This window comes from Mustelus asterias, chromosome 1 (assembly GCF_964213995.1).
Source record: "Mustelus asterias chromosome 1, sMusAst1.hap1.1, whole genome shotgun sequence".
Lineage (NCBI taxonomy): Eukaryota > Metazoa > Chordata > Chondrichthyes > Carcharhiniformes > Triakidae > Mustelus > Mustelus asterias.
Genome location: NC_135801.1, coordinates 197,816,965 through 197,829,662, shown reverse-complemented (window position 1 = coordinate 197,829,662; position 12,698 = coordinate 197,816,965).

The window sequence follows — 12,698 nt, the reverse complement described above, 5'->3', positions numbered from 1 at the left end:
CCTTTGCAACCAGAGATAACCTTCTTCACTGTCCACTATGCCATCATCTCACGTGAGAACACCATCCACCAGGTACACGGTACATACACTTGCAACTCAGCCAACCTTGTCTACCTGATACGCTGCAGGAAAGGATGTCCCGAGGCATGGTACATTGGGGAGACCATGCAGACGCTACGACAACGGATGAATGAACACCGCTCGACAATCACCAGGCAAGACTGTTCTCTTCCTGTTGGGGAGCACTTCAGCGGTCACGGGCATTCGGCCTCTGATCTTCGGGTAAGCATTCTCCAAGGCGGCCTTCACGATACACGGCAGCGCAGAGTCGCTGTGCAGAGACTGATAGCCAAGTTCCGCACACATGAGGACGGCCTCAACCAGGATCTTGGGTTCATGTCACACTATCTGCAACCCCCACAACTTGCCTGGACTTGCAAAATCTCACTAGCTGTCCTGTCTGGAGACAATACACATCTCTTAATCCTGTGCTTAACCCTCTCTCCACTCACATTGTCTGTACCTTTAAGACTTGATTACCTGTAAAGACTCGCATTCCAATCATTATTTTGTAAATTGAGTTTGTGTCTTTATATACCCTGTTTGTGAACAGAACTCCCTGACGAATAGAACCTGACGAAGGGGCAGCACTCCGAAAGCTACTGGCTTTTGTTACTAAATAAACCTGTTGGAACTTTAACCTGGTGTTGTGAGACTTCTTACTGTGCTTACCCCAGTCCAACGTCGGCAACTCCACATCATAGCAGATAGGAAGCAAAGGGCCCGATTTTACCAAAATTTCACGCCCATTTTCAGGCGCGAAATCGTGGTAAAGTTGGGCGTCGGGCCTAAAACGCGGTCCAGACCCGACCCAAGGCCAATTGCGCCTTTACCAACGGCCGATCCGGGCGCCGATCCTGCGCGCGCCCGAATCGGCCAGCGGGCTGATTTAAATGCATTTGCAAGCATTTAAATCGGCATAATGAAGCCCGTGCCCAACTTACCCAAGGATTCCCACTTTACGAGGCTCCGATCCGATCGGCATCCCGCGCATTTACCATGTTGCTGAATTCGAATAGGGCTTCAACTCAGCAACTGAACCACCGAATCGCCCCCGGCCACCCTTCCCGTACCACCCCCGCGAACCACCCCAGCAGCCCCCCCCCCCCCCCCCCCCGGGATTGGACCCCCTGGGCCCCTGACCGACCTTGATCGCTGGTGTCCGTCAAAAGCATCTTGCGATCCTGGATCCTGGCCTTGCTCCGGGGGTCCTGATGGGTAGAATGACGTCTCTTCACTGGGGGGAGGGGAGATGTGACATCTCTTCCCTGAGGGGGGGTGTAGGGGGGGCGATGTGACATCTCTTCCCCTGAGGGGGGGTAGGGGGGGATGTGACGTCTCTTCCCTGAGGGGGGTAGGGGGGCGATGTGACGTCTCTTCCCTGAGAGGGGGGGTACGGGGGGAAGTGACGTCTCTTCCCTGAGGGGGGGTAGGGGGGGATGTGACGTCTCTGCATCTGGGGGGGGGGGGGGGGGGGGGGGGGGGGGGGGGGGGGGGCGGAGATGTCACATCTTCCCCCCCCCCCCCCCCTTCAGGGAAGAGACGTCACATTCCCACCCCCCCTTCCCCCCCCTCAGGGAAGAGACGTCAGATCTCCCCCCCATCCCCCCCCCCCCCTCAGGGAACAGATGTCAGATACCCCCCCCTACCCCTCCCTCCCAGGGAAGAGACGTCACATCCCACCCCCGCAGCGCAGACAGCCGCCTTTGACTTTCGTGCTCGGGCGCGCTGAGTGCTCCGACAGATGCAAATGCGCTCGGCCCCGCCCACTGGACCCACGCCGAAAAAAGGCTTATGGGGGGCGCTGGAGCACGGCTGCCGGGCGCGGGTCTGATTTACGACCGCACCCGGCACTTAGAGCCAATTTGGTAAAATCGACCCCAAAGAGTTGGCATAAATGGGTCTTTTTCTGATTGGCAGTCAGGGACTAGTGGGGTTCCGCAGGCATCTGTGCTCGGACCCCAACTCTTCACATTATATATTAATGATTTGAAAGAGGGAACTGACTGTATTAGGATCGATTCTTCCATTGGCGCAAAATTAGCGCAGCGAGCCGGAGAATCTTGTGGTGGCTGATGCGCGGGATTCATGCATTTATTCCTGCCCTGATCGCGTCTCCTGCGCTGGATTTCCAGTGGCATCGGCTCTGCGCCAGAAATCGGCTGGGAAGTGCCAAAAAAATTTCAATAGTTATTTCAATATATTTTGAATACAATTAGCGGGCCCGGGACTGAAGTCTTCGGCCCCCCCTCCCTCCCCCGCCAGAGTGGTTCACTCCAGCCGAGTTTACAGTAGCTCCCCACTAACGGGGAACTGGTGGCCCCAACCCGCTGGAGTAAAGGGGGGCAATTGCCCCCCCCCCCAAGGGTGGCACGGTAGCACAGTGGTTAGCACTGCTGCTTCACAGCTCCAGGGTCCTGGGTTCGATTCCCGGCTCGGGTCACTGTCTGTGTGGAGTTTGCACATTCTCCTCGTGTCTGCGCGGGTTTCCTCCGGGTGCTCCGGTTTCCTCCCACAGTCCAAAGATGTGCGGGTTAGGTGATTGGCCGTGCTAAAATTGCCCCTTAGTGTCCTGGGATGCGTAGGTTAGAGGGATTAGTGGGTAAAATATGTAGGGATATGGGGATAGGGCCTGGGTGGGATTATGGTCGGTGCAGAATGGCCTCTTTCTGGACTGGTAGGGTTTCTATGATTTCTTTCTATGAGGGGGGGGGGGGGGGGGGTTGTCCCTTGGACATTGGCACTTTGGCATTGCCAGCCCCAGAGAGCCAGCCAGCAATTGCCTCTGCCACAGCATGAGAGAGACACACAGCCTGTAACTGTCTCTGCTATGGCTAAGAGTTTTTACCTCATAGCCTCATCTGAATTGAAAAGGTACAATAGAATGACCAGGGGGCACCTTGGTACTGCCCAGTGGGCATGGGGCAGTGATAAGGTGGAGAGTCCTATGGGGATGTGGCCGATGGGGCAGGGCCTGATGGTGTGGGGCTGCTGGGTGGGTCAATCGGTGGGAGGGCCCTGCTGCCACTCTGCAGACAGGATCGGTGGGGGAAGGAAGGGAGCCCAGCGATCAGGCCGGGCTGAAGGCTTGGGGTGGGGTCAGCCTGCTTGGGGTGATCAGGAAAGCAGGGGGGTTTAACATAGAACATAGAACATTACAGCGCAGTACAGGCCCTTCAGCCCTCGATGTTGCGCCAACCAGTGGAACCAATCTAAAGCCCCTCTAATCTACACTATTCCAATATCATCCATATGTTTATCCAATAACCATTTGAATGCTCTTAATGTTGACAAGTCCACTACTGCTGCAGGCAAGGCATTCCACACCCTTACTACTCTCTGAGTAAAGAACCTACCTCTGACATCTGTCCTATATCTCTCACCCCTCAATTTAAAGCTATGTCCCCTCATGCTAGCCATCACCATCCGAGGAAAAAGGCTCTCACTATCCACCCTATCTAATCCTCTGATCATCTTGTATGCCTCTATTAAGTCACCTCTTAACCTTCTTCTCTCTAACGAAAACAACCTCAAGCCCCTCAGCCTTTCCTCATACGATTTTCCCACCATACCAGGCAAAGAACAAAGAACAATACAGCACAGGAACAGGCCCTTCGGCCCTCCAAGCCCGTGCCGCTCCCTGGTCCAAACTAGACTATTCTTTTGTATCCCTCCATTCCCACTCCGTTCATATGGCTGTCTAGATAAGTCTTAAACGTTCCCAGTGTGTCCGCCTCCACCACCTTGCCTGGCAGCGCATTCCAGGCCCCCACCACCCTCTGTGTAAAATATGTCCTTCTGATATCTGTGTTAAACCTCCCCCCCTTCACCTTGAACCTATGACCCCTCGTGAACGTCACCACCGACCTGGGGAAAAGCTTTCCACCGTTCACCCTATCTATGCCTTTCATAATTTTATACACCTCTATTAAGTCTCCCCTCATCCTCCGTCTTTCCAGGGAGAACAACCCCAGTTTACCCAATCTCTCCTCATAACTATGCCCCTCCATACCAGGCAACATCCTGGTAAACCTCCTCTGTACTCTCTCCAAAGCCTCCACGTCCTTCTGGTACTGTGGCGACCAGAACTAGACGCAGTATTCCAAATGCGGCCGAACCAACGTTCTATACAACTGCAACATCAGACCCCAACTTTTATACTCTATGCCCCGTTCTATAAAGGCAAGCATGCCATATGCCTTCTTCACCACCTTCTCCACCTGTGACGTCACCTTCAAGGATCTGTGGACTTGCACACCCAGGTCCCTCTGCGTATCTACACCCTTTATGGTTCTGCCATTTATCGTATAGCTCCTCCCTACATTATTTCTACCAAAATGCATCACTTCGCATTTATCAGGATTGAACTCCATCTGCCATTTCTTTGCCCAAATTTCCAGCCTATCTATATCCTTCTATGATTCTGTAGCTTCTGACAATGCTCCTCACTATCTGCAAGTCCTGCCAATTTTGTGTCATCCGCAAACTTACTGATCACCCCAGTTACACCTTCTTCCAGATCGTTTATATAAATCACAAACAGCAGAGGTCCGAATGCAGAGCCCTGCGGAACACCACTAGTCACAGGCCTCCAGCCGGAAAAAGACCCTTCCACTACCACCCTCTGTCTTCTGTGACCAAGCCAGTTCTCCACCCATCTAGCCACCTCCCCCTTTATCCCATGAGATCCAACCTTTTTCACCAGCCTACCATGAGGGACTTTGTCAAACGCTTTACTAAAGTCCATATATGTACAAGATCCTGGTAAATCTTCTCTGCACCCTTTCCAACACTTCCACATCTTTCCTATAATACGGCGGCCAGAACTGTACGCAATACTCCAAGTGCAGCCGCACCAGAGTTTTGTGCAGTTGCAGCATGACCTCCTGGCTCCGAAACTCAATCCCTCTACCAATAAAAGCTAACACACCATACGCCTTCTTAACAACCCTATCAACCTGGGTGCCAACTTTCAGGGATCTCTGCAGTTTGATACTGTCAGGGGGGGGAAATCAGTGAGGGGGAGCTGGATATCGGGGTGGTCCAGTAGGGAGAGTTCGGGGCTGGCCCGGGAATGGTTGGGGGGCCAGCAATCAGGTTATGGGTGGGTGGAGAGCCAGTGTTGCAAGGGTCGCGGGGCTGGCCAGCGATCAAGCTGCCCAGCAATCGGGAGGCCAGCAGACATGGGCTACTGTGTATGTGCCAATCTCAGTGCTGACAGAGAGGGTGGTTGTGTGACAGATGCAGTATAATGTGGATAAATGTGAGGTTATCCACTTGGGTAGCAATAATATGAAGGTAGTTGTTTTTTGAATGGGTGTAAATTGAGAGAGGTGGATACTCAACCAGACCTTGGAGTCCTCGTGCATCAGTCGCTGAAAGTAAGTGTGCAGGTATGGCAGGCGGTAAAGAAGGTGAATGGTATGTTGGCTTTTATAGCGAGAGGCTCTGAGTATTGGAATAGGGATGTTTTACTGCAATTATATAAGGTGTTGGTGAGGCCACATCTGGAGTATTGTGTGCAGTTTTGTTGTCCTTATCTGAGGAAGGATGTCCTTGCTATAGAGGGAGTACAGCGAAGGTTTACCAGGCTGATTCCTGGGGTGGCAGGTCTGTCATATGAGGAGAGAATAAGTCAGTTAGGATTATATTCACTGGAGTTTAGAAGAGTGAGATGGGATCTCATAGAAACTTATAAAATTCTAACAGGGTTAGACAGGGTAGATTCAGAAAGAATGTTCCCAATGGTGGGGGAGTCCAGAACTAGGGGTCATAGAACCATAGAAAATTACAGCTCAGAAACAGGCCTTTTGGCCCTTCTTGTCTGTGCCGAACCATTTTTTGCCTAGTCCCACTGACCTGCACTTGGACCATATCCCTCCACACCCATCTCATCCATCAACCCGTCCAAGTTTTTCTTAAATGTTAAAAGTGACCCCGCATTTACCACTTTATCCGGCAGCTCATTCCACACTCCCACCACTCTCTGCGTGAAGAAGCCCCCCCCTAATATTCCCTTTAAACTTTTCTCCTTTCACCCTTAACCCATGCCCTCTGGTTTTTTTCTCCCCTAGCCTCAGCGGAAAAAGCCTGCTTGCATTCACTCTATCTATACCCATCAAAATCTTATACACCTCTATCAAATCTCCCCTCAATCTTCTATGCTCCAGGGAATAAAGTCCCAACCTATTCAATCTCTCTCTGAAACTCAGCTTCTCAAGTCCCGGCAACATCCTTGTGAACCTTCTCTGCACTCTTTCAATCTTATTTACATCTTTCCTGTAACTAGGTGACCAAAACTGTACACAATACTCCAAATTCGGCCTCACCAATGCCTTACCATAACACTCCAACTTTTATACTCGATACTCCGATTTATAAAGGCCAATGTACCAAAGGCACTCTTTACGACCCTATCCACCTGTGACGTCACTTTTAGGGAATTTTGTACCTGTATTCCCAGATCCCTCTGTTCAACTGCACTCTTCAGAGTCCTACCATTTACCCTGTACGTTCTTCTTTGGTTTGTCCTTCCAAAGTGCAATATCTCACACTTGTCTGCGTTAAATTCCATTTGCCATTTTTCAGCCCATTTTTCTAGATGGTCCAAATCCCTCTGCAAGCTTTGAAAACCTTCCTCACTGTCCACTACACCTCCAAGCTTTGTATCATCAGCAAATTTGCTGATCCAATTTACCACATTATCATCCAGATCATTGATATAGATGACAAACAACAATGGACCCAACACCGTCATAGTTTTGAGGATAAGGGGCAAATCTTTTAGAACTGAGATGAGGAGAAATGTCTTCACCCAGAGGGTGGTGAATGTGTGGAATTCACTCCCACAGAAAGTAGTTGAGGCTAAAACGTTGTTTGATTTCAAGAAGAAATTAGATATAGCTCCTGGGCCTAAAGGGTTAAGGGGAAATGGGGGAAAGGTGGGATTGGGGTATAGAATTTGATGATCAGTCATGATGAAAATGTAGCAGGGCAGGCTTGAAGGGCTGAATGGCCTGCTCCTGCTTCTATTTTCTATGTTTCGATGTGGCAGTGTGAGCTGGGGCCCTCTTCCCTTTCGTGACCTCACTGGACCCTCTTGCCAGGTACCAAGTTTAAAAGTCATTCTAGAACACCACTGAGTGATGGCTTCAAAAGGCAAGCAGTTGCCTGTCCCCAAATTCAGTGATGAGGATCTTCAGGGCTTATCCAAGACACAATGAGAAACCTTGTACCTGTGATTGTAGAAGGAAACCAATGAGTAAGATTGGTGATCTCCTTCTAGTGAATGAGTGAGTGAGTTCAGCGCCAACTCTGGCTACAGGAGTGCCATCCAGTGCAGGAAAAGGATGAATGATCTCATCCGCTCTGCCAGGGTAAGTCAAGCTCTTCCTAACTCTCAACTCACAGTCTCACAGCCCATCAAGCATTCACAGGGATCATACACACTATCATCACAAGAGACATCGGCACTGACTCTCACAAACATGTCGACATCTTCATCTCTTACATCCTATGCAGCTGGCATCTTCAGCTCTGGCACAAGTCCCCTCAGGAATCTCTGGCACCTTTATCATCTATCTTGGCATCCATCCTGCTCAGAGTCTGACTGTCTTTATGCAGGTTGAGCTCACCCAGGGCAAAAGGGAGAGAGATCCTGCAGCAGACGGTGGGATGTCTGAGCTCAGGCCCTCACTCAGTGTAAACAGCATGCAGCAGAGCTGGCCAGGACTGTGCTTGTTCCCAGGGTGAGACTGGCATCTTCCAACCAAGTGAGGACCCATGACAAGCTCATCATTCACCCAACCGCACTGAGTGCTTTGCAGTGTTTGCCATGGGCAGCACAGTGGTTAGCACTGCTGCCTCACAGCGCCAGGGACCCGGGTTTGATTCCTGGCTTGGATCACTGTCATAGCGGAGGCTGCACGTTCTCCCTGTGTCTGTGTGTGTTTCCTCCGGGTGTTCCGGTTTCCTCCCACAGTCCGAAAGACATGCTGGTTAGGGTGCATTGGCCATGTTAAATTCTCCCTCAATGTACCCGAACAGGTGTTGGAGTGTGGCGATTAGGGGATTTTCACAGTAACTTCATTGCAGTGTTAATGTAAACCTACTTGTGACTAATAAATAAACTTTAAACTTTAAAAATGTTTGGTACGACGAGCAAATCATGAATGATGTCTTTTCTCTCTGACAGGCAACAAGTCAATCAGAAACAGCTTCCACACCAGCTCGAATCAGCACCCTGAGGATGGACTGGAACCATTACAGTATTCACCCACCACACACACACCTCAGTGTGCGCGAGGCACTGCATCAATTCAGTGTACCTCAGGCAAAGGCAGAGAAATCCAAGTTCACCGGCACTCAGAGGACTTTGTTTAAAGTCATTTACAGGATCTGGGTGTTGCTGGCTGGGCCAATATTTATTGTCCATTCCTAACTTTCAGAGAGTTTGAGAGTTAACCAAACTGTTGTGGGTCTGGAGTCACATGTTGGCCAGCCCACATAAGAATGGCAGATTTCCTTCCCTAAAGGACATTACTGAACCAAGAAAAAGAAGGAGGCACATGACATGCATAGGCAGCTGGGATCAAGCGAATCCCTTGAAGAGTATAGGGAGTGTAGGAGTAGAGTTAAGAGAGAAATCAGGAGGGCAAAAAGGGGACACGAGATTGTTTTGGCAGATAAGGCAAAGGAGAATCCGAAGAGCTTCTACAAATACATAAAGGGCAAGAGAGTAACAAGGGAGAGAGTAGGGTCTCTTAACATAGAACATAGAACAGTACAGCACAGAACAGGCCCTTCGGCCCACGATGTTGTGCCGAGCTTTATCTGAAACCAAGATCAAGCTATCCCACTCCCTATCATCCTGGTGTGCTCCATGTGCCTATCCAATAACCGCTTAAATGTTTCTAAAGTGTCTGACTCCACTATCACTGCAGGCAGTCCATTCCACACCCCAACCACTCTCTGCGTAAAGAACCTACCTCTGATATCCGTCCTGTATCTCCCACCACGAACCCTATAGTTATGCCCCCTTGTAATAGCTCCATCCACCCGAGGAAATAGTCTTTGAACGTTCACTCTATCTATCCCCTTCATCATTTTATACACCTCTATTAAGTCTCCCCTCAGCCTCCTCCGCTCCAGAGAGAACAGCCCTAGCTCCCTCAACCTTTCCTCATATGACCTACCCTCCAAACCAGGCAGCATCCTGGTAAATCTCCTCTGCACTCTTTCCAGCGCTTCCACATCCTTCTTATAGTGAGGTGACCAGAACTGCACACAATATTCCAAATGTGGTCTCACCAAGGTCCTGTACAGTTGCAGCATAACCCCACGGCTCTTAAACTCCAACCCCCTGTTAATAAAAGCTAACACACTATAGGCCTTCTTCACAGCTCTATCCACTTGACTGGCAACCTTTAGAGATCTGTGGATATGGACCCCAAGATCTCTCTGTTCCTCCACAGTCTTCAGAACCCTACCTTTGACCCTGTAATCCACATTTAAATTTGTCCTACCAAAATGAATCACCTCACATTTATCAGGGTTAAACTCCATTTGCCATTTTCAGCCCAGCTTTGCATCCTATCTATGTCTCTTTGCAGCCTACAACAGCCCTCCACCTCATCCACTACTCCACCAATCTTGGTGTCATCAGCAAATTTACTGATCCACCCTTCAGCCCCCTCCTCTAAGTCATTAATAAAAATCACAAAGAGCAGAGGACCAAGCACTGATCCCTGCGGCACACCGCTAGCAACCTGCCTCCAATCCGAAAATTTTCCATCGACCACCACCCTCTGTCTTCGGTCAGACAGCCAGTTACCTATCCAATCGGCCAACTTTCCCTCTATCCCACACCTCCTCACTTTCATCATAAGCCGACCATGGGGGACCTTATCAAACGCCTTACTAAAATCCATGTATATGACATCAACTGCCCTACCTTCATCAACACACTTAGTTACCTCCTCAAAAAATTCTATCAAATTTGTGAGGCACGACTTGCCCTTCACGAATCCGTGCTGACTATCTCGGATTAATCCGCATCTTTCTAAATGGTCGTAAATCCCATCCCTAAGGACCCTTTCCATCAATTTACCAACCACCGAAGTAAGACTAACCGGTCTATAATTACCAGGGTCATTTCTATTCCCTTTCTTAAACAGAGGAACAACATTCGCCATTCTCCAGTCCTCTGGCACCATCCCCGTGGACAGTGAGGACCCAAAGATCAACGCCAAAGGCTCTGCAATCTCATCCCTTGCCTCCCACAGAATCCTAGGATACATTTCATCAGGCCCAGGGGACTTATCGACCTTCAGTTTATTCAAAAGGATCAACAAGAGATGGGTAAGATCCTAAATGAATATTTCTCATCAGTATTTACAGTTGAGAAAAGCAAGGATGTTAGGGAACCATAAATAGTGATGTCTTGAGGAGTGTACATATTACAGAGAAGGAGGTGCTGGAAGTCTTAAAGCGCATCAAGGGAGATAAATCCCCGGGACCTGATGACGTGTATCCCAGGATATTGTAGGAGGCTAGGGAGGAAATTGCGGGTCCCCTATTAGAGATATTTGAATCATTGATAGCCACAGGCGAGGTGCCTAAAGATTCGAGCGTGGCAAATGTTGTGCCTTTGTTTAAAAAGGGCTGCAGGGAAAAGCCTGGGAACTACAGGCCAGTGAGCCTCACATCTGTGGTGGGTAAGTTGTTGGAAGGTATTTTGAGAGACAGGATCTACAGACATTTAGAGACACAAGGACTGATTAGGGACAGTCGGCATGGCTTTGTGAGTGGAAAATCATGTCTCACAAATTTGATTGGGTTTTTTGAAGGGGTAACCAAGAAGGTGGATGAGGGCAGTGCAGTTGATGTTGTCTACATGGACTTTAGCAAGGCCTTTGACAAGGTACCGCATGGTAGGTTGTTGCATAAGGTTAAATCTCACGGGATCCAGGGTGAGGTATCTAAATGGATACAAAATTGGCTTCTTGACAGAAGCTAAAGGGTGGTTGTAGAGGCTGGATAGACTGCGACTTTTTTCTCTGGAATGTCGAAGGCTGAGGGGGTGATCTTGTTGAAGTCTATAAAATAATGAGGGGCAGACATCAGCTAGATAGTCAATATATATTCCCAAAGGTAGGGGAGTCTAAAACTAGAGGGAATAGGTTTAAGGTGAGAGGGGGGAGATACAAAAGTGTCCAGGGGAGCAATTTTTTACACACAGAGGGTGTTGAGTGTCTGGAACAAGCTGACAGAGGTAGTAGTAGAGGCGGGTACAGTTTTATCTTTTAAAAAGCATTTAGACAGTTCCATGGGTAAGATGGGTATAGAGGGATATGGGCCAAATGTGGGCAAGTGGGACTAGTTTAGGGCTTTAATAAAAAGGGGGCGGCATGGACAAGTTGGGCCGAAGAACCTGTTTTCATGCTGTAAACCTCTATGATTCCTCTATGATTTTCTGTGAACCAGATCGGGTTTTAAAGCAATGGATAATAGTTTCATGGTCTTCATTAAACTTTTAATTCCAGAATTTTATTGAATTCAGATTTCACCATCTGCCGTGGTGGGATACGAACGTGGTTACCGAGAGCATTACCCTGGGTCTCTAGATCCCCGACACTGAATCCCCGACACAGAATCCCTGACACAAATCCCTGGGGGCGGCACGTGGCACAGTGGTTAGCACCGGTACCTCACAGCGCCAGGGACCCGGGTCCGATTCCCGGCTTGGGTTACTGTCTGTGTGGCGTCTGCACATTCGCCCCATGTCTGCATGGGTTTCCTCCGGGTTCTCCGGTTTCCTCCCACATTCTGAAAGACGTGCTGGTTAGGTGCATTGATCCGAACAGGTGCTGGGGTGTGGTGACCAGGGGAATTTCACAGTAACTTCATTGCATTGTTAATGTAAATCTTACTTGTGACACTAATAAACTTTACTTTAAAAAACTTTACAGTGCAGAAGAAGGCCATTCGGCTCATCGAGTCTGCACCAACTCTCCGAAAGAGCATCTAACCTCCAACCCCCAGCTGCCTCACAGCGCCTGTGACCCAGGTTCAATTCCGGCCTTGGGTGACTGTGGAGTTTGCACGTTCTCCCCATGTCTGCATGTGTTTCCTCCGGGTGCTCCGGTTTCCTCCCACAGTCCAAAGATGTGCAGGATAGGTGGATTGTCCATGTCAAATTGCCCCTTAGTGTCAGGGTGACTAAGCTAGGGTAAATGCATGGGGTTATGGGGATAGGGCCTGGGTGGGAATATTGTCAGGTTAGGCTCGATGGGCTGAATGCACAGTAGGATTCTATGATATCTATTTCTACCCAGGGGGGTTGGTTTGTTGTGAGAGAATTATGTGTCAGATACTCACAGCATGAGTTGAGCATTGTCATGAGGTATCCTTCGTAGAAGGTCATTTTGTCTCCATGCCCTGAATCGCTCCAGAGTCTGCACTAGATTAGTGTTCAAGATGATTTTATCCCTTGTCCACGCCTCAACTGCAACCAGCGCAATGCGGACGTTCATTTTCGAGAAGTACTGATGAAAAGAAAGGGTGTCATAAACTGAGCTGAATGAATTTCTCTGATAGGCACATAAAACTGAAAACAACCAATCACTGTGCAGCCAAAT